At 43.2% G+C, this 22603-nt stretch overlaps 1 long non-coding RNA gene across 1 annotated transcript in view; it reads right to left on the reverse strand.

Moving 5' to 3' along the window:
* Positions 1–22603, reverse strand: part of LOC309334101 — a 552008-nt gene that overhangs the window by 262509 nt on the left and 266896 nt on the right. The gene's annotated exons all lie outside the window — the stretch shown is intronic.

Raw genomic sequence — 22603 nt, forward strand, 5'->3', positions numbered from 1 at the left:
AGCATCCGCTTTCCATGCAGAAAGTCCAAGAGTAAATCTGTGACATCTCCAGGTAGGGCTGGGAGAGACACTTCTTTAAAACCCTGGATAGCCCCTGCCAGTCAGTGCAGACAATACTGGGCTAGGTTGGAAAACTGCCTGACTTTATCTGTGGCTGATTACTATGTCTCAGTGCAGCTTTAAACCGAAAACTTTCTGCTCGCAGTCTGACACTTGGGCACACTGGCTCACAGCTCATTCTTCCCTTCTAGGAGGTGCCATGTGGTTTTGGTTCTCAAGCCTTTGCTAAGAATAGGGATCTTTCTGAGAATGGAGCTAGAAAGGCATTTCATTTCATTTTAATTTTTAATTTACGGTAAAAACCCAATTCTAATCTTTACAACTCAAACCAAAATGTGAACTGAAACACAATTGTCCTTCAGAATTTGCACTCCTCTAAACTTTGCAATGAATTTCCCCAACCAAACAATTTATTTTTGTTTGTGTACACATGTGTACACAAGTTTAACAACAAAAGAAAAACCCTGCTGGATTTGATCAAAGACACATCTAGTCCCTCATATTCTGCCCTCACATATTCTGCCCAAAGACACATATTCTGCCCTCACAGTGGCCAATGAGAGAGCCAACAAGTAGGACATGAACACAACAGCCCTCTCCCTGTTGTGATCCACAGCTACTGGCATTCAGAGACACTACTCTCCTACTAGAGGCAGCACATAGCCGAGGATAGGGAACCTCAGGGCTGGGGAGCAAATAAGAACCTCCAGGTCTCTCTCTATAGCTTTTGCAAGTCCTCCCAATCCACACACATAACTGAACCACACCCATAATTTGCACAGTCCTTGAGTGTTTTTGCCTTGCTGGAAAATGTACTTGGATGCTAATACAGTGGTAGCTTGGGTTACAGACGCTTCAGGTTACAGACTCCGCTAACCCAGAAATAGTACCTTGGGTTAAGAACTTTGCTTCAGGATTACAACAGAAATCGTGCGGCGGTGGCGGGGCGACAGCGGGAGGCCCCATTAGCTAAAGTGGTACCTCAGGTTAAGAACTGTTTCAGGTTAAGTACGGACCTCCAGAACGAATTTTAACCCAAGGTACACAGGTGGCGCTGTGGGTCAAACCACAGAGCCTAGGACTTGCCAATCAGAAGGTTGGCGGTTCGAATCCCCGTGACGGGGTGAGTTCCCGTTGCTCGGTCCCTGCTCCTATCAACCTAGCAGTTCAAAAGCAAGTAGATAAATAGGTACCGCTCCAGCGGGAAGAAAAATGGTGTTTCCGTGTGCTGCTCTGGTTCAGCAGAAGAGGCTTAGTCATGCTGGCCACATGACCTGGAAGCTGTACACCGGCTCCCTCGGCCAATAAAGCGAGATGAGCGCCGCAACCCCAGAGTCGGCCATGACTGGACATAATGGTCAGGGGCCCCTTTACCTTTACCTTACCACTATATTGCTTCTTGGTGTACTGCAGGCTTCCTCAAACTTGGCCCTCCAGATGTTTTGAGACTACAATTCCCATCATCCCTGACCACTGGTCTTGCTAGCTAGGGATTGTGGGAGTTGTAGGCCAAAAACATCTGGAGGGCTGAGTTTGAGGAAGCCTGGTGTACTGGATGGAGGGCAGAGATGGATGCATAAACATGTGTGGTAACTATCTTACTGTTGTTGATCTGCCTCTCACCATATCCACTTTTTGCCTCTAGCAGTGCCTGCTTCTGACTTCGGGCTTCTAGAAGGTTGCCCAAAAGTTAATGTGGTTCTTGGCCTGGAAAAAAAGGTCGTCCACCCTTAGGGAAGGGATAAATCTGTCAATTATACTCCTCTCAGTTTCTCATTTTTCCAGTCTTAAGTTCAGTTCTTGGCTTCAGTTCCAACATGGTTGTTCAATATCAGTCTACTTTATGGTTTCTCCAGCTTCACGAATCCTGTTTCGCAGCTGCAACTCCTCTGATACTGGAGAAGCAGATGGGTTGCCTTCTGGATGTTCTCCAAGGTCTGTTGCTTTTTAAACAAATGTTCTTTGTAGGGGAGAAAAAGCTTCTTCTTCTTTTTTTTTTAAGCTACTTTAGCTATATAAACAACTTGTTTGGAGAAGAGGTGGGGGGGAGGGGAGCCTCCGATCCTAGGGTTTGATCACACCTTTCTCTGTTATGACAATATAGACTGGGGATCCTTGGCTGTTTAAAAACCCAAGACGATTACAACTGAATGAGGAATTCTGCTATTTATTTGAAGCTAATGTTTTGCTTCACACTTTATTGCCCACTAACTGTCTTTCCTCTGTATCTATTAAACCTGTTGTGAGCCATTGAGAAAATACCAGTTTTTTGTCAGTGGGGAATAACGTAATCAGAAATGTTACACTTATTAGATTGCTTCCTATCCTGGGTGGTCATTCATTCTTAATAGCCCTTCTTATAGTCCCAAGTAGCAATAATGACTTGCGACTAATAAAGTTTCTAATGACACTATCCAAATTGCATAGCAGTGGTGCTGCTATAAATTTGCTGGGAAAGCATTAGCTATTTGAAACTTCAAAACAAGCTGAAGAAGTTCTGCACTTCCCCCCTTTCTTTTCCTCATTTAGTACAGATGGGGCACATCTGGAGGGAACCTGAGAACACCGGGAGGTCTAATTATCGTCACAAATTGCAAAGCATGTTTCGCTATGCAAATTGCACTTAATTGGCCTAGTCACAAAACCATTTACTTTCATTTTCTTACTGATGGTCCGAGATCTATCTCCGTGATATTGTAAATAAGAACAAATATTGTAATAGAATGAAGGGGTTTATGTGTCAAAATTCCAGAAAACTAATCTTTGGAACTTTTCTTCTCCCCCCACTTTTTTTTTTTTGTTTTTCATGTAAATACAAGAACAACATATAAGTACAGGAACTTGTTCAGTGGTATGTTCTTACTAAGTTTCATATGCAGTGCACTATGGCAAGTTTTGGGAACTTCAGGCTTGAACAGTGCCTTCCAGACCCCTCCATCTGGCCTTCAGTACTCTATCCAAGCCACACTCCCTCCCCCCACCCTTCATTGGCCCTGATTTAAATTCCAAATGTTTTTGTTTGTTTTTTTCTAGTTGCAATGTGCCCTTGGCATCTGAGAGTGTCTCTTACTTGTCTGAATAGAGGATAGAAAGGGTCATAGAATCATAGAATCATAGAATCATAGAGTTGGAAGAGACCACAAGGGCCATCGAGTCCAACCCCCTGCCAAGCAGGAAACACCATCAAAGCACTCCTGACATATGGTTGTCATAGGGTGTGTGTTTGTGTACAAACTAGCCTACTTCTCAAAGGTAAAATTTGCATCCATTGTTACCCACCCACTTCTGCCCCTTGTCCCACCCACTTCTGCCGTGTGGCCCTCAGAAGGCTGTCCAGGAGGGAATGTGGCCCTTGGAATGAAAAAGGTTTTGCATCCCTAATATATGGAGCAAATTGCAATCTGACACTGAGGCACCACAGCTTCTCCAGAAACATAGAGAGCTGTGCTTTGTCCTATGGACATAGCTAGCACACAGTATAACTAAGGACGTAAGACAAGACTCATCCAGCATCCTGTTCTCACAGTGACCAACCAGATGTCTGTGGGAAGCCCACAAGCAGGACCCAAGCACAAGAACACTGCAGTTCCAAGAAACTGGTATTCAGAGGCCATCATTGCCAGTAGCTATTGATAGCCTTCTCCTCCATGAATTTGTCTAATCCTCTTTTAAAACCATCCAAGTTGGTGACTGTCACTGCCTCCTGTGGACTCCCATAGTTCCATAGTTTAACTATGCACTGTACAAAGAAGTATTTTCTTTTGACTGTACTGAATCTTCCAGTAGTCATCTTCATTGACTAGCCACAAGTTACAGTGTTATGAGAGAGGAAGAAAAGCTTTTTCTCTATTTTCTCCATGCCATGCAAAATTTTATAAATACCGTATTTTTTGCTCCATAGGGCGCACCTAGTTTTTTGGGGGGGAGGGGAAAAAATTACACACACACACACCCCGATCCAGGAGCAGCAGCAAGATTGCGCACAACCTTGCCGCCGCTCCCGGAGCTTGCGGGGCTATGGGCGGGGAAGCCCGAGCTTCCCCCGACCTAAGCCCCCAGAACAGGCAGCTATCCGCAAGCCATCCGAGTGCAGCGGGAACTCCCGCCACGCTCGGAAGGCTTGCGGATAGCTGCCTGAAGTCCAGTGAGCGCAGTGGGAGTTGGCGCTGCGCTCACTGGGCTTCAGGCTGCAAGCCTTCGGGAACTCCCGCCGCGCTCAGAAGGCTTGCGGATGGCTGCCTGAAGCCCGGCAAGCGCAGCGGGAGTTGGCGCAGCTTCAGTGAAAGCCTGCATTCACTCCATAGGACTCACACACATTTCCCTTCATTTTTGGAGGGGGAAAAGTGCGTCCTATAGAGTGAAAAATACGGTATATATTATGCCGCCTCTGCAAACGCAGCCATTTTTAATTCTAATATTTGTGCTTTTTCAACACCAATGCCTACTCACAATCCAATCTAGCTATAGTTAAGCCAAGTCCATTTGCTTAAAGTGCCTTTTAAACTGCCCCCCCCCCAATATGCCTCTGATAAGTAATATTTAGTTCTGAACTCCAGAGTTGGAAGGCAGCCAGATATACCAGATCTTACTTTTTTTGCATTCTTCTTCTCCCCTTCCCCCTGAACCACCTTTAAAAAGTTGCATTTAAAGTCAAACTTCAAAACAAGGGAAGAGATTTTGAGCAAAAGTAATTTCCTTGACTCTTTTTTTTTTTGTAATTAAGTTAACTCAAGGGCACAGCTAATATTTAGGACTTCCAGATAGTCTGCTGGGTCATTAAATAGCTTAATTGGAAGACAGGTTTTCTGAGAACACGCACGAATGAGGCCAAGTATATTGGCTGGAAGAGGGGAGGAAAGTTGGTGTCTTTGTGAAACATTGACGACTGAGCACAATAAACACATCAGAAGTCTTTATTAGCTATCCCCTTCCATGGTTTTCATTTGTGAACATTCCAGTTGGGTAGTGATTGCTAGGTATTTAGTTCACCATTCTGTACCTGTTCATCTTTAGATTGTGTGCTCAGACTCAGACCACTGTTGTTAAATTTGCATGATCTCGCCCACTATGGCAGTTTGCGAAAAGAACATTGTAGTTTTCAATTCTGCTGATGGTGGAGTGATCACTTCCTATGTCATGGCTTTCCATGTGCCTGTGCCTGTGTGTATTTCACTATTTATAATATGGCTGCTGTTATTGATTATCCACCATCAAGTAGCCATTGCCCCCAGGCAGTTTCACTCCAAAGCCTTATTTACTTGGGGTAGGAAACAAACAAACAAAAAAAGTAAAATCATTGTCTGTGTGTGACACAGATAATTAACAAGACATTCCCAATGGGGGAAAAAAATCCCATTGCAACACAGCAACAAATTAAGTCATCTTACTCACCCTCCCTTCCCCTTCTTTTTGCAAAGCCATGAACGGCCACCTGCAGAAGAACAGTTGGCAAAGTCAATTGCTGCAAAATACAGAGAGAACATCAGAATTATTGTTTTTTAAAAATTGACCAATATTTTTGGATTATAGCATGTGTGTGAGTCTGGAACAAGATGATGCTCGCCGATGATGACAAAAGGAAATACATGAAGTACATGGTTGTGATTATATTTCAGCCGTCCAAACAATGAAATGATGTAGAGGCTTGGTGAACAGAGCTGGCTGTATTTCTCCTTAGTATTTTGCAAAAGTGAAGTTGACAAAGCTTTTGTACAACGATGTATGAGATTGCGACTCTGAGAAGCTCAGAGAAGTGTTCTTTTGTTTAAAAATTACTTGCTTATGTATATATAAACCGCTAGCATTAAACATTGCTACTTTAACATCCATCAAGCACAAATCATGTAATGAAGAGCTATGTACAAAGAGAGACAGGATAAGAAGCATAGCAATGAATGTTAAGAGTTACCACAATCACCTCAGGAAAACAGAGTTCAGTGGAATACACATTTCAGCACAACTGATCTGAAGGTAACTCTAAAACAATGACAACCAACAAGGTAATATTTGCATAAGAAGTAATAATTAAATATGTCCTGGGTTTGAAAACAGTGCAATTGATTTTGCGTGTCGAGGTCCCCAGGTCCACCCCAATAACTCACACATCACACAGAAATTTTTGTTTAAGATTTTTGGCATAATTTTGGCCACAACTTTATTAAAATACAAATTTGTGAGTGGTTGCGTAGGCATTGGTTGCAACTATCTGCCCCCACCATGGGGGACAGACTGACATTCCGCACGATGCGAAAGTCACAATGGGGGAATACACTTGGGGGTTATGCGGAGCAGGGAACCTGCCCTCACCCCAAATGCAACCAGGAGCTCATTGCCATGGCCCGAGCCCCCTTGACAGAGTGGACGAGCAATAGTTAGCTCCCAATTCCTTTAACAGAATCCCTTGCAGCAGCAGCATTAGAGGGGCAGGCACAGCCAATCCATGCCCCTCAACCAGCCAAACCATAAACCAATGCCTAACCGCGAACCTTACAAGTTGTGACGATTTGCTACGCAGTAGGCAAAAACCAAATGGCCCCAGCCAATCAGCCAGATGGACAAAATTCCTACCAGGCCCCCGCTCCAAAGCAGACGACCCCATGACAGGCATAGCAAGGTCAAAGCGAACAACCCTATTCTAGGGAGGGGGGGGGACGGGCAATCCAATGCACGGGCGAAAAGAGGAAGCCCTAGCCTCGTGCAAGGAGTTTTACTATTTCTGGCTGTCAATCAATAAATGGCAACATTAACTTCTTCCCAACAACAAGGGAAGCCCCAATCGCATCAGTGGCCAACGATCAATTAGCCCGCCCCCCAACTTTGGAGTGTCCTGGCGGCCCCCACCGCAACACGTGCTCTCCATGAAGGAGAACACGCTTTGTCAGATACCTCCCCCTTTTAATTCCGTATTTTTTAAGATCTCTAGCACGTGTATGGAAACCAATCAGCTGATGGGCGAATTAGAGAAGTGCTTCAGACCTGGCATCCGTATTTGATTATTATGAAATTCTCCACTATCCCTATTGATCGCTGATAGGTCACAATTAGGGTTTCCATATTTCAAAAACTTTTTTTTAGGAAGACCCCAAAATTGTTGAGCTTTATTTTATTTTTATTTTTCACAAAAAAAACCACAATTTTTTTTTAATGTCCGGGAGGTCCCAGATGTATGGCAGCCGTAAACTGGGCAGATTTGTCCTCATTAATTCATAGGAAATGTATAATTTCAAAATGAACCTGATTTATACAGTTTGCATGACTTGTGAGAGGGATGGTGGAAGTAGTAATCCAACAGCATCTGGAGAGCTAAGTTTGGGAGAAAACTGCACAATATTATTACTCCTGAAACTGCTTCTGTAACCCCAATCCTCACAGCAAAAGTAGTATTTTTTATTTTTATGATATTGTTTGGTTTTATGCCATATACTTCTTAGAGTTAAAATATTAAGTGTTTTACAAATGCTTTTAAATACATGATCATAATTTACATACTGTTTACTAGAACAAAAGACCTCCAAGTGATTTGAAATAATGTCTAATAATAATAATTTATTATTTGTACCCCGCCCATCTGACTGGGTTGTCCCAGCCACTCTGGGTGGCTTCCAGCATATATAAAAATATAGCCTATTCATTTAAAATACCAGTAAACAATCAAACAAACAAACAAACAAACGTTAAAAGAGAATTAAAATATAAAATAAAATGATTCTCACTATTCATTAGTAATTGGGGAAAATTGAGTTATACAATGTTTTCATTGATGTTCTGCTGGCTTGGTAAATCAAGTGACCTGTCCAATCCAGCAGAGCTCTTCTAATGTCACTATTATTATTATTATTATTATTATTATTATTATTATATTTGTATACAGTGGTACCTCGCAAGACGAATGCCTTGCAAGACGAAAAACGCGCAAGACGAAAGAGTTTTCCATTTTTTGAGTCGTTCCGCAAGACGAATTTCCCTATGGGCTTGCTTCGCAAGACGAAACATCTTGTGAGTTCTTGCGAGTTTGTTTCCTTTTTCTTAAAGCCGCTAAGCCGTTAATAGCCACTAAGCCGCTAAGCCGTTAATAGCCGCTAAGCCGCTAAGCCGTTAATAGCCGCTAATCCGCTAATAGGGATGCTTCGCAAGACGAAAAAACCGCAAGACGAAGAGACTCGCGGAATGGATTAATTTTGTCTTGCGAGGCACCACTGTACCACCCTATACCCACATGTCTCAAGGTTGTTCACAACATAAAAATACAAAATACATAATAAAAATATAAACAAAAAGAACACAATAATCCCCACCGACACATTGTAAAAGGGGATTGGATGTCAATCAGACAAAGGCCTGGTTAAAGAGGAATGCATTTGCCTGGTGCCTAAAGGTGTACAATGAAGGGGAAAGCATTCCGCAAACAGGGAGCCACTGCAGAAAAGGCCTGTTCTTGTGTTGCCACACTCCAGACCTCTCATGGAAGAAGCACATGATAAAGTGCCTCAGAAAAATTGATCTCAGGGTGTGGGTAGCTTCCTATGGAAAGAGGTGGCCCATGAAATATTGTGGTCCTGAGCTGTTTTAAGGCGCTATAGGTAAAAACCAGCACTTAGAGTTGGGCCTGGAAACTAGCTGATAGCCAGTGTAGGTGTAATATGCTCAAACTGTCTTGTCCCTTGTCGATATGGAGGAGATGACTGCACAAAAGTTGTCTGTGTCTCATTGCCTAGGATTTTCTCTTCCAGTATTGACTATGACTAAGCTCCTCATTATACTAGGATTCAATTATCAGCATTATCTCATACCGATTAATTTTTAGTTCAGGCTGACATCTCATAATATGAAGGGGGGTGGGGAAAGAATTCTCCCTTTCTTCATGCTTTTTTTTAAAAAGCACACTTAAAAATTGTTACTGTAATAAGCAGCAAACTTGGCTCCTTCATAGCAGCTATCTGATTTTTTTCTTTTCCTGACAGGAAAGCTCTCACCACCCCCTTGTGCTCACACCCCTTTTAAAGCCCGTCAGTGAAAAATGACAACAGGAAGGAATGAGAATTTGTTTTCATTTGATGGGGACTTCCCGTTGCTGAATTGTGGACGCTGTACAATAATCAACAAACTTGCAGCAAAGTCCAGTGGGCTTTGCCAAATCCCTTTTACTCTTCAAGTTCTTGTTTACGTGCCAGCCATAGGTAGCTTTGATCAATGTCAAAACACGAAAACAATAAAGCAGAAGGAAATATATGGCCAAATACCTGAAGGCGGCACAGAGGAAATACCACGGGTGCAGTTGAGATAATTTATTGACTACGGGAGGTGGAGGAGGGAAAAAGAAAGAAACCTGATGATGTAAACAACTGCTGAGATGGATTGAGTCTGTGGGATTAATTTGTGGAATCTTCAGGTTGATTGACTGCCAGTTTTGAGTTTAGCAGAGGACACCCGTATATTGATGAGCTGTGGCAACTGACTCCATGGCAAAACTTTAGTAGGCACATATATGGTAGTGGGGCAGTGCAAAATTATGTGGGTCAGGAATTTGGATGGGGAAGAAATTTGCTTCAGTTTGCATTTAAATATTGATATATTTAATTTACCCATTTCCTAAATGAAATGCAAACCAAAACACAGCCATCTTTCAAAATTTGAAGTTCTCTGAATTTTTCAATGCAGTTTTCCAGCCGAGTAATGTGTAAAAATGCACATACAAGTGTAAAGTGCACATATAAATGCATATATTAGTGAAAATAGTGTACATAAATGCATTATGTTGGGGTAATGGTTTTGCAAACGTGTACATATTGAGGAAATTTTTCTATAAGAATTTGTAAAATTGGAGAAATTTGCAGAAAATATTGATGAATTTTCATGATGACCTTTATTTATTCTTTTAGATGCAGATTGATATGGAAATGTGGGGAACTGGAAAAATGAGAAAAATTGAAATTGACAGATTTGCCCATTGTTGGTCAGGGCTATTGTTATTTCATTTACAGCCCATCTTCCCTCCAGGGAGCTCAATGTGATATACCTTGTGGTCTCCCTTCTCATCTGAGTCTTCACCACAAGCCTACTTAGCCTAGGATAGAAGTCACCCAGTGAACTTCATGGCTGAGGAGTGAGCAGAATCCTGGCCTCCTACCATGTCCTAGTTTTCAACATGTTCCTTGCTTGGGCACTGTAGTGCTCCACCAATTTCAAATATGGCTCTAGTCCTGCTTACTTTTGGATCCCTGTTCAGCTGGTTCCCCAATAGATTTCCCTTCCTAGAGTGAAAAGGGGGACCCTGGCCCATAATTTAGGCATTGTGAGAGCCAACTCGCAGAATGGGACAAAGATAGAGTGAGCTGTGAATAGCACAGCAGGAGCAGGTCTTCTAGTTGCTCAGCCCATTGAGGAAGCCTCACCTGGAGCAATCTGCGAGGCCCAGAGAAAACCATTTGACCTGCTCCAGATGATTGCAGTTGAGATCCTTCCCAGCTGGGATGTCAGGGACAGGCAGGAGTCTGAGGAGGAGGGGGATGTGTGGGCAGAGGGAGCAGGGGGTAGGAGGATGGTCCAAGGGAAGGGGCCAGAGATTTGTGGGTTTCCTTGCCACCTGTGAGGCAGGTGCTGAAGCTGGTGGTACAAGGGAGTCACAAGGAAGAGACCAGGCAGTCAGAGATTGGGGGGGGGGGGAGAAGGTGCGATAAGAATTGCAGGGAATATCCCCTCCCCACCCCTCTCCAGTCTCCATGCACAAGGAGGGACTTAAACAGATGGGAGCAATGGGAGCTGCCGCACAGGAGAAGTTGCTGGTTGCTTGTGCATATTGTGTCAGAAGAGGCAGTTTGAGAAAGCTGAAAAGGGAGTGTTCATGCTGCTGCTCCAACTGTCTGGGATGGAGCACAGAGCTGTAGAGGTAGATCGCCTATGCATTTAGTCCGCAGGGGTGGTACTATAAACCTTGCACCTTAGGAGCTGATATAACCAAATGCTTTGCCAATAAAGAAATAAACTTCCAATGGCCTGTCCTCATTGGGCTGGGTGTGCTCAGGACAGGATTTGGCTGATCACTTTTCTGTACACTTCTTTGGTCAACCTTGAGTCCTCTCCCTTTATGAGCTGACCTACTGACACTGCTCATGAGGGTCAGCTACTGAGGGTTCAGGTGCCATGAGATACAAAGCTTCTACTGGAATGAGATACAGAGCTGCTACTACTACATTTCTCTGAAGTGGGATACTGTCTATGATAGGATGAGGAATTGGATACAGGCTGTACACCATGCTGAAGTTCATTCAAGATTTGGTTGTGCAGAAATCCCTTGAGACTTGAAGTTTATTTTTAAAAATAGCAGTGAAGAAATCCCCTTCAGCCTTGGTGGGGGATGTATGAAGGATATGAGCATTCTGGCTATGTTATTGTCTTATGAAGCGATTGAAATAGTGGTGATACAATGGAGTTATGAAAATTTATGCAATTTTGCTTAGAAAATTAATATTTGAAATAAATTTCCATGAATACATTGCATTGTAGCATGAGTTATGTAACTAATCTACAAGTTTCTGCACACACTTTTCATTAATACACACATTTTGGTGTGCATTGCAGAATTCAGAGAGATGTGAATTGTGAAAGAGGCTATGCTTCGGTTTGCCAGTTGATTTGCTTAGTGCAAATCTGTAAGAAGTCCCCATTAAAATATGAACCACACAAATGTCTCCTTCATCCCTAGCCAGTTCCACATTTCCTTGGCAGGCTTATTAAAATAAAGTTTCTGTATTGCTGTTTTCATTTATATGCCACATCTGAGTTCTCTTTCTTCTGGAAAACCCCACAATCACATGAAAAGTTATAATGGCCAAGGACACTGTAAATTAAAAGAGGTGACAGAAATCATGAACATTGATGACAATAATGGAGTTTTATGAAAATGGGAATGAAAGGGAAACTGATAATGAAGAAGTCCACTATCTATGGAATTCCGGAAACTACTATAGATTGTGATTGTATGTTTAACTTTTCACCTTCTCCTCCTCATCTACTTTGGAATGGTGAGCACAAGAGGCACTATAGGAAAGCTGAGAGACATATTGTGCTAAGGAATTTGAAAGGTTGCACCTATGAAGCAGCCCTCCCCCAAAATGTCCGTTATTCCCTGGAAGCAGCACAGGTTGTTTTGTTGGTAATGAAGTAAAAACTAGAAGATGAATGTGAAGATTTTATGATTACTTTTTTAAGCTGGAGTCTTTCTTCTGTTTGTTTTTATTACACAGTGAGGGGACTTCTTTCTTAAAGTATCACCTCAAGGAGATGAATTGTTGTTCCACCCAAACATGGCTTTTGTAGAGGTGTCAAAGTGGCAAATTTATTAGGGTAAACACAATAGCAAATACAAGTTGACCCCGAACCGACTTTTCACAGTTTTCATTGATTGCATAAATGGGTTTGAGAGATTTGATTTTCAAGCAAAATACCCATTTAGCAATCAAGCTGTCACTAGTTGTCCATGCAGGAAATGAAACTCAATGTCAGATCGGCCCTCAGGGAGCTATAAGAAACGACTTTAATATGCTGATTCGGCTGGAGAAAAGCCATATATTAATATGAGGAATTCTAATTCCTACTTACACATATAGAGAGCAGATAGATAAGAACAGACAAATCTAAAGAGTGTGATAGCCCTGAAAACTCTGCCCTTGTGAGTCTAATTTGGACCACCAGGCCATTTCTAGCACCTGCCAATCATATGACATAAATTTGACATCACCTGGAATGTAGTCTCCTCTCTAAAGGTAGGAGTCATATCTACCATATCACCTACAACACTACCTGCCAGGTATGCTGTCTTCCAAAAGTTGCCTAGGTGGGAATGTGGCCTTTGAACATATATTCCAAATACATTTTTAGATCTGGCCTTGGAGATGAGAAGCAGGTTCTTTGGTATTCACTATATTATACTATATCTATACCTTGTCCTGAACCTTGAGGAAAGGGCAAGACGCACAGGATTGTGTAGTGGCAGCGTATTCAGCAGAAAGATTTCAAATTATTTTATACTGCAGCTGTGCAAAGGGTATGCAATTGACACTCTGACAAAGCCTTTATTCATAAGAGGCGTATCTCCAAATGCAGCAGCCCAGGAGAAGATGAAAGGAAACTGTACAATAAAGAAAAAGGCACAAATAATTAAAATAGCAATGTAGGTATCACCTGCAGTGATAACAGACCAGTTTGGTAGCCAAGCTCAGGCCGTGTCAGCCAAGAAGCTTCAAAATCGGTTTAACAAAGTTCTTTGGCAGATGAAAGAGAAGATTTGAAAGAGAGCCCTGCAAATGTCCTTAAAATGAGAAAATAAAAGGTGATGAATCATTGTGGTTGAGCGAAAGCAGCAAGAATTTAAAGACTAATGGAGGAGAAAGGCACTGTGTTAGCAACCACTCTTTAGCAAGAGAAAGCAAACATCCTCATTTGTGCATAGAAAGGAACAGGTAGTGTTTAAGTGCATTAAAGATAGGATTATGGGCAGGGCTGGATTAAGAGCTTTAGAGAACCCAAGCATTAGAAAGATTATCTTGCTGCCCACTCCCAATGTGCAATTCAAAATAAAAACTATAGTTTTTGCAATTTTGCAGCCCTGGACTTCTGGAATAGCTTTTGGGTGGTAACTTGATGGGGCAGATTGTCATTAGATTCTGCAGGAGCGTTTGGGATTCTTGTTAATCCATGGTGCAATAGTAAAATTATGAAATGTCAGAATTTCTTGCAATTAAAAACAAAACAAAACATGGTGGGAAATAAAAATAGGCCATCATTTCAAAATTTTCCTTATATCAGATTTCACCAAAAGCTAAGATCATCAGCTAAGCCTCATCCACCCATCCCACGAAAGAATGATGTCAAAATGATGAGCCAAACAACAGCGACTAGTTTTTACACAATTTAACCATTGTATTTTTTTTTTAAATCACACACAAACATCACACCTGCAAAAACCTGCCAAGTACACTGGCAGAGAAGAACCAGCTGGGTTCTGGTACAATTACAGACCAAAAGTGAGCCATTCCACTGATCCCTAACCACTACACAAACATAATTTTTAGCTAGTGATATAGCTGAACCTATGGACGCGGATGGCGCTGTGGTCTAAACCACTGAGCCTAGGGCTTGCTGATCAGAAGGTCGGTGGTTCGAATCCCCACAACAGGGTGAGCTCCCGTTGTTCGGTCCCAGCTCCTGCCCACCTAGCAGTTCAAAAGCCCGTCAAAGTGCAAGTAGATAAAGAGGTACCACTCCAGTGGGAAGGTAAACGGCCAGTAAAGCGAGATGAGCGCTGCAACCCCAGAGTCGTCTGTGACTGGACCTAACGGTCAGGGGTACCTTTACCTTTATAGCTGAACCCACAATTTCCATACATGAAAATATAGGTTTCAGGGGACCATAATGCAAATTAAGCATTACAATCTCTGAATTCTTCCCTGACCCAGATGTTACTCCAAGCTGAAGAAGAATTCCTCACCTACCACATCCTATAGACCACCCCAAGCCCCTCCATCTGATCCTCTCATTACCTATTCCTGCATGCCCTCATCTGCCCCACATAACACATATCAAGGTTTCAAACATCAATATGAGTTTCAGAATCTACATGTTGTCATCACAACTGCTCTGTTGGGTAGATTAGCCTAAGAGAAAGCATCTGGCTCAAAGGCATTGCGGCCCAGCAGAATATGAACCCTGGTCCTAGTCAGACACTTCAACCACTACACCACATTTGCTACAGTACTGCTTTGTATAACGCAAAGTTAAACTATGGAATTCAGTCCCACAGGGTAGTGATGGATACCAGCTTGGATGGCTTTAAGAAGTTGTGACAGATCTCTGGGCATAAGGCTATCAATGGCTATGTTCTATCTCAACTACCAGAGGCAACATGCCTTTGAATAATAATTGTTCGGAATCACAAAGGACTCGAGTCCTACTTGTGGACTTCCCATGACCATCTAGTTGACCATTGTTAAATCAGGATTTGAGACTAGTGGGGCCTTTGGTCTGATCCAGCAAGGCTGTTTCCTATCTTCCTGTGGTTTTCTGATGTAGACCTACTGTATGCGCTTATCCAAACCCAGCCCCATCAGCTATGCATCACAGCCCACAAGGGGCTGCTTCTTTTTAATTCATTCTTGAAATATGAAATCTTGCAAAGCATCTCATGTATGGCTTGTGGGCTTTGTTCAGTTTGGTGTCTCTCTGGTCTGGTTTGAAGGCAAACTTAAACTGCTACTGTGATTATACATTTTCTCACCCCACACCAGTTAACATATTATGAGTGACAGAAACATACCGGGGAAAAAGATCTGTCATTTGCAAGAAGAAAATGTCTAATGTCTCTCTAATGCATCAAGAAAGGTGGGTATATTTTCAGCATCCCAGCTCCCACCTGAGAGGACTTAAGGAGACATTTCATACAGTTTCTATATATTGGAATATATTTGACTGTTATCATGTTCTTTCTTGTTAATGTCCTTGTAACAAATGTTACATATTTATTCTTGTTCATGCTTTGAGAGTCCATTTAACTTTTGAATGAAGGGAAGAACACTTAGAGGAGCAGTCAGAGATGACATAATATTGTTAAAAAGCTATCATTTCTTCAGACCCATCTGGTGCTACTGCGGCAGCAATGTGCTGCAAGCTAATAAAATTGCTATAAGAGATAGGGAAAAGCAGCATTGGGAAGTAACTTTCTTTCTTTTCCCTGCCTTTTAAAAGTCTTTCTGCATTTGTTTTATAGTCAGAATTAATTTTCCCCTGTGTCATCAGAACCACCATTTAAAGCAACTTATTGAAAAATATATGTGCCAACTGTGTGGACTGGCATAGATTGAAGAATCTCCTGGATAAGAAGGCTGTGCAGCAAACCATGCTTGATCTTAAATCCCAGACAAGAACTGTAGTTTGCAAAGCGTCTTCTGGGGAGTATTGAGTTTCATTTTATGTCCCACATTCATGCAATCTGTTTCTAGCCTCCATCCAGACAGGAAAGAACCCCAATCACAATTAAGAAACACAATCAAGGCAGGCAAAAGCACCTGAGCTGTGAAGCATGGCCAATGTGGAATGTGACCTAGAGAGAGGGAATGCTGCCTGGGGACAGTTGATTGGACCAAATAATTCTGCACCTCTGCCCCAGTACTGCATTTCTTTCCACATTCCTCACCAGATCACAGTGTCTTCCTATGTGCTATTAGTCTTTTTTCAAAGAAGAGCAGATCATTAAGATACATTACATGGAATCTATTAGTTGACACACTGGCAAGTTGATAGTTACTTCATTCAAATTATATAATCAAGAAACTTAAATGCTTAAAAAAATTGAAAAGGTTTTTCTCTCCCTCCCTTTCAGTATTGCCACAGCCCAGGACAGCCGCAAAATGGTCAGCAGCATTACAGACAAATCACACCACACTCATTTTATTTATTTATTTTGCAAGAAACCATTTTGTTTCAGTTATGTCATTAACTGAGGTGAACTTGAAACCCAGCGGTTAGCCGAAATGACAGGGAAGATTTTCCTCGTGTCTTAATTGTGGAGGCCAGTCGCGCTGATGGTTAAGGAGGATTAGCAAAATCGTGCCCAGAACAGACAGCCTTTGTTTTCACAGTGCCAATGCATACGGGTTTCGATTGAGCCAATGTGTCTTAATGCATGTGTGCATGAATCGCTTTCGGCACCCCATCGCTTCAATCATTGCTGTACAGGCACAACGCGCCACATGAGACTTCCTCCTGCTGTCATGTGGCTGCATCGCCTCCTGTAATCTTAAATAGCCACCTGAGCTCCATGTGATAGACATTTTATCTCATCACTGATTCAGTCCTTGCCCTTTTCAGAGGCGGAATTGTCAGATTTATCCAGAACTGCTGTATGAATCAAGATTTCAGATGGAAAATTCTATCTGGCATTCATGACTAATTTCTCTTCCACCTCCTTTCCCCCCTCTTGAGCCTCCCTGATTATTTATAACCCATGTGGCAGTGATGTCAGAGATACAGCAAATGGGGAGGTAGGCATGGAAGCAACTCTTCAAGTATGTTTCTATATATTTATACATCAATCACAGCATTTAGACAGCTGGTATAGTGTAGTGTAGTGTGGTGTAGTGTAGTGTAGTGTAGTGTAGTGTAGTGTAGTGTAGTGGTTAGAGTGTTGGACTAGGACCTGGGTGACCTTGGACCAGCCACTACCTCTCAGTGTTGTGTTGTGGACTAAATGAGCAGGGGCACTGTGCTCCTTGGTGAAAACAAAGGGGGGATATAAATGCAATAAATAATAATAAAGTAATAATTTATGAGCATCATTTTCATTACACCAGTGATAAAGGTAAAGGCAAAGGACCCCCTAGATGGTTAAGTCCAGTCAAAGGTGACTATGGGGTTGCAGCACTCATCTTGCTTCAGGCCGAGGGAGCTGGCATTTGTCCACAGACAGCTTTCCAGGTCATGTGGCCAGTATGACTAAATCACTAGTGGTACACAGAGGACCGTGATGAGTGCCAGAGTGCACGGAAATGCCATTTACCTTCCCACCACAGCAGTATCTATTTATCTACTTGCATTGGTGTGCTTTCAAACTGCTAGGTTGGCAGGAGCTAGGACAGTGCAACAGGAGCTCAGCCCATCATGGGGATTCGAACTGCCAACCTTCCAATCAACAAGCCCAAGAGGCTCAGTGGTTTAGACCACTGCTACAGGGACACAGGTGGTGCTGTGGTCTAAAACACTGGGTTTCTTGGGCTTGTCGATTAGGAGATCTGCAGCTCGAATCTGCGCAACAGAGTGAGCTCCCATTGCTCTGTCTCAGATCCTGCCGACGTCAGTGATATCATTACATCATGTCTGCAAGCAGTGATGCAGCAGTAGATTTTGAAGCACAGGCATGACAGAGTATGAACTTTAGAGGAATAGAGGGGATGGTGGAGGTTTAAAGGGAGGACGTTGGCCAGATATGGGGGAAGGGCAAGGGCGTAGGCAGTGTTGACAAGAGAAGCAAGCAGGGATGGCCTCCATTTACAATAAAGGAATAAATGCACCACATGTTTCCTAAGAAATGCTCGGCTGCTGAAACATTGGAATAAAAGAATCGGTGACCTTTCCCTTCAAAATTATACGAAGGGCTTTGTATGCCAGTTTCACTGTTTCTTTCACCTGGTGCAGGTATTTTATTTTCAGGATAAACAGAACTCTCTTTTTGCACCTACACACACCACTTTTAATTGTTCTCCAAGATGTGGAGGAAAAAGGAAAATGGGACATTCTGGGATCAAATTAGAAACTGGGATGGCTTCTGTAACTCCAGGCATGTCCTTGGAAAATGGGGACACTTGGAGCATCTGTACTTTGATGAAGGCTTATATCTCCTGTAACTGGGACCCTAGCCCCTGAAGGCATCCATTTTGGGCATGTCAGTTTCTTTCCTGCTCTCCACATCTAAAACACTTGTGCTTAGAAAAACAAATAAAACAATTACAAGCAAAACTGAACAGCATAGATTCAGCAACCACAACAACTTGAAGTCAGTTTGAGCTTTAGCATAAAAAAGAAAAGGGTATTTACTCACCTGTAATGCGAATTTTCACTTATAATTAAAATGCAAAATATATTGCAAAGAGATGTTATCACTTCAACTACTAACATGAAGTAGGAACCCCATAAAAGGAAACAGGTATCCAGCCTCTGTGTGATCATTGCTCCTATTCTTTGACTTTGTCTGTGCTAATCTGACACAAACATAAAAGCCTTTTATCACATCAATCTCTTGCCAAAGCACTGGGGGTCTGTAAGTTATCTTGGGGCTCCAGCAGATGATGTCATTCTTCATGCTCTGAAAGAAGTCCCAGAGCTATGGTCTTTCTCTACAACAACTCTGTCTGTAAGGTAGGCCAGCCTTCTTATTTATGCTGTCATTTTCAAAAGGGGCCTGAGGCTGAGCTAACAGAATGTTGCTTGATTAAAGTTAACTTAATGAATCTGAACTGAGTTGATGAGGTGGGATTTGAGCTGGACAGAGTGATGGAGCTACGTGCTCCGGCACTGGGAGCGGCGCACATCCGGGGGTGTGGCATATGTGTGTCCCAGGGGGCATGGCGCGCCACCTGCAGGGGACATGGCGCACATCTCAGGGCATGTGCAATGAGCGCTGAGTGTCCCGGGGGTGCGCAGAGCATCCTAGGGTGAGGGCAACCGCGATGGCACCCCCCTGGATGGTACCTAGTGTGGCCCGCTCCTCTGCCCCCACATTCTTCCGCCAGTGGCTGGACACAAGCCTAACCTTCTTCATCTCTACTGCTGCCTCCATGGTTTCAAAAGGGTGTGTAGGAAGGTCCTTCCATTTCTTTTGCTAAAGCAGCAGTACCTACTGATTCTACTTAGTGAACTTCCTTGCAGGCCATTGGTGCCTATGGGAACAGGGAATGCTGGGGGAAGGGTCTGTACACAGAGCCACATTTTCATCAGGTTTGTGGGAAATGGCACAGAAGTGGACAGTGTTGACACATCCTCCCAGCACCAAGATCACTACTACATCCCAGAATGGGGCAGAGTAGCAGGGCTGGCCCACCCATGAGGCAAGGTGAGGGAATGCCTCAGGCGGCAGGATCTGCAGAGACAGCAGATCCAGCTTCAAAAGAATGCATCAACCACTGCTGCTGCCAAGGTGGCAGTGACAGCTGTGGCACATTCCTGGGAAGCTTAGTCTACTGTATTCTTGGCAGCACCACTGCTGCTGCCAAGGTGGCAGTGACAGCTGTGGCACATTCCTGGGAAGCTTAGTCTACTGTATTCTTGGCAGCAGCACCCCCCCATGCTGCTTCTACAGCAACTTCTTGGAGAACAGGAGGCACTGCTGGTCTCCCTCCACCTTTGTTCTCAATGTAGATCTTTATCCCCACCCCTTGTTCCTGTGATCTTCACTCACACATGTTTCCTGGCTAGAAGGCTTTGTGGGTTTCTTCAAGTGCCAAAATGTCTTGGGGTGGCTCTACAGAGCAGTGGTGTTGCAAGGTGAACTCACTGCCACTGTGTCTGAGCCCCAACGCTGTCCTGGGGATCAGGAACATCAGCCTTCTTGTCAGAATAAAACAACAGCATCTAGGGACTATAAATGAGCCTTGGTGCTTCTACAAGCCTGCCACCCATCCTTGCCAGTGCCTTCCCTCTCCTCTCTCAGGATAAGATTTGGTTGGAAAAGAGGTGGGCAGGTATTGCGAAAGGCTGCTAGAAGTGTGAGCTTCTAGCTGAGCCAAAAATCAGGAGAGGGAGGAGGGCTTGTTCACAATTGCTCATCATTAAAATGCTCATTAAAAGTGGGGCTGTTTGTTTCCAAACTCCCAAGTTCCAAAGTTCAGTACTGTCTCTAGTTTAGACACTGATGGTGTGCTAAAGATGAAGTATTGCCCACATCCGTTGCGATTGTTGCTCTTGTGCTTTAATGTATTTTCACCTTTAAACAAAATGGTTGTGATTAGCCAGTTGACGTCATTAACTATGTGCTACTTGACAAAGTGAGTGCAAGGGACAAGAAATAAAACTGTCAAAACATCATCCCACCCCCACCCCCACCCCGCCCTACCCTCAAAGCTATCATGAAATATCTTCATACTACAGAGGTTTGGCATCTCATCAGCAGGTGACACGCACCTGTGCAACGACCCAATGCTCAAGCAGCGTATGCTCTGAATTAAAATAATTTATCAAAGGAAGGGTCTAGTCAAACAAACAGGACATGAAACAGAAATATTGCCTTTAGACAGCAGGAGTGTTGAGGCTTAACTTCTACTTTGGCTGCACACCTGTCAGGCTTTACCCTAGCACTCACGATGAATTTGCAGAATTGTGCTATCCTTTATATAATACATTGCACCATGCTTTTATGGAACCCAGAAATCGGAATGGTGTGGAATATTTCCCATCCTTGTTCATACTACTATATACTGTGGCCGCCTCTTGAGTCTTATTTTTGTGTATGTCTCTCTCTCTCTCTCTCTCTCTCTATATATATATATATATAATGCTTCGTCTTCACCTTTCTTAAATTAGTTGCACAGGTGAACTCACCCACTCAAGGATTGCACAGGGAGATAAGTGGCCACATTCCGAACATCCAATGAGATTTGACTACATGATTATGATGCCACTGAGAGCAAATGAGGGCAGTTGTTAGTCTTTCTAAAAGGACTACTTTATAGTGGGTGCCCTGGAAAACTTTTTTTAATAATAATAATAATAATAATAATAATCATCATCATCATCATCATCATCATCATATTAAACTTGTGCAAATCTATATTGTTAATTTGTATCTGAGTTTTGCAGGTGGCATGCAGGTATTAAATACCAAGGGCTGATTAACATATGCAAGTCTCTCATTTTATTTCCCTACACTTCATTACCTATGTGTCATTTAAGATTAGCAGTGGAATGTGAGAACTAACCCCATTAAATATACTAAATTCTTCTTTGTGGTGACAGAAACATAGACAGGGACTGTGATGACTTATTTACACATGATGCTCCTTCTGGTTTCTGTTCACAGATGCAGTCATGTACATACAGCAAACATGTGTGGGTGTATCATCCCATAGAAGGGACAGTCTTGTCATCAGCAAAGCACTGAGCTACAGAGTTTAGATAATGGAGGTACTAGATGATTCCTATACCCTATATTGTACTTGGGTCAGAATGCTGGGGATATCTCCTTCCAAAGCATCACAAGGAATCTCTTATGGTTCACATGATGTTATTATTCTAATTCTGCAGCCCACAGGAGGGGGACAAAGTGGGCAAAGGACTGGAAGTATGTATTAAAGGTAAAGGATCCCTGACAGTTAAGTCCAGTCGTGAATGACTCTCGGGTAGCGGCGCTCATCTCGCTTTCCTGGTTGAGGGAGCCGACGTTTGTCCACAGACAGTTTTTCCAGGTCATGTGGCCAGCATGACTAAGCCACTTCTGGTGAACCAGAGCAATGCATGGAAATGCCATTTACATTCCCGCTGGAGCAGTACCTATTTATCTACTTGCACTTTGATGTGCTTTTGAACTGCTAAGTTGGCAGGAGCAGGGACCGAGCAACAGGAGCTCACCCCATCGCGGGGATTCGAACTGCCGACCTTCCAATCAGCAATCAGTGGTTTAGACCACAGCGCCACCTGTGTCCCCGGAAGTATGCATACTGGCCCCATACCCAACATCCTCATGCAAACTGAGTGTGCTAGCTCCATCCCTGACTTTCCTGTTTTGAACAGGAATGTCTGAAGGGGGCTTCTAGCCAGGAAGCAAGGCACCCTTCAGCACCCTCCACACTTTATGCCCTTGCATGTTCAGGCTAAACACTTGAAGGAAGGCTTTACCCATGGATCCCAGAGGCCTACACCCTTTCTCAGAAGCAAGAGCCTGAAGAGTACAAACTGATGGAATGGGGACTATTGCTCAAAGGTAGGATACATGCTTTGCATGCAGAGTGACCAAGATGTGGGTTCAGGGGCTGCTGTTGCATTGGACCTACAACCAGCAAAGGTA

Source organism: Podarcis erhardii (genome assembly GCF_964252035.2).
Source record: "Podarcis erhardii genome assembly, chromosome: Z".
Taxonomy (NCBI): domain Eukaryota; kingdom Metazoa; phylum Chordata; class Lepidosauria; order Squamata; family Lacertidae; genus Podarcis; species Podarcis erhardii.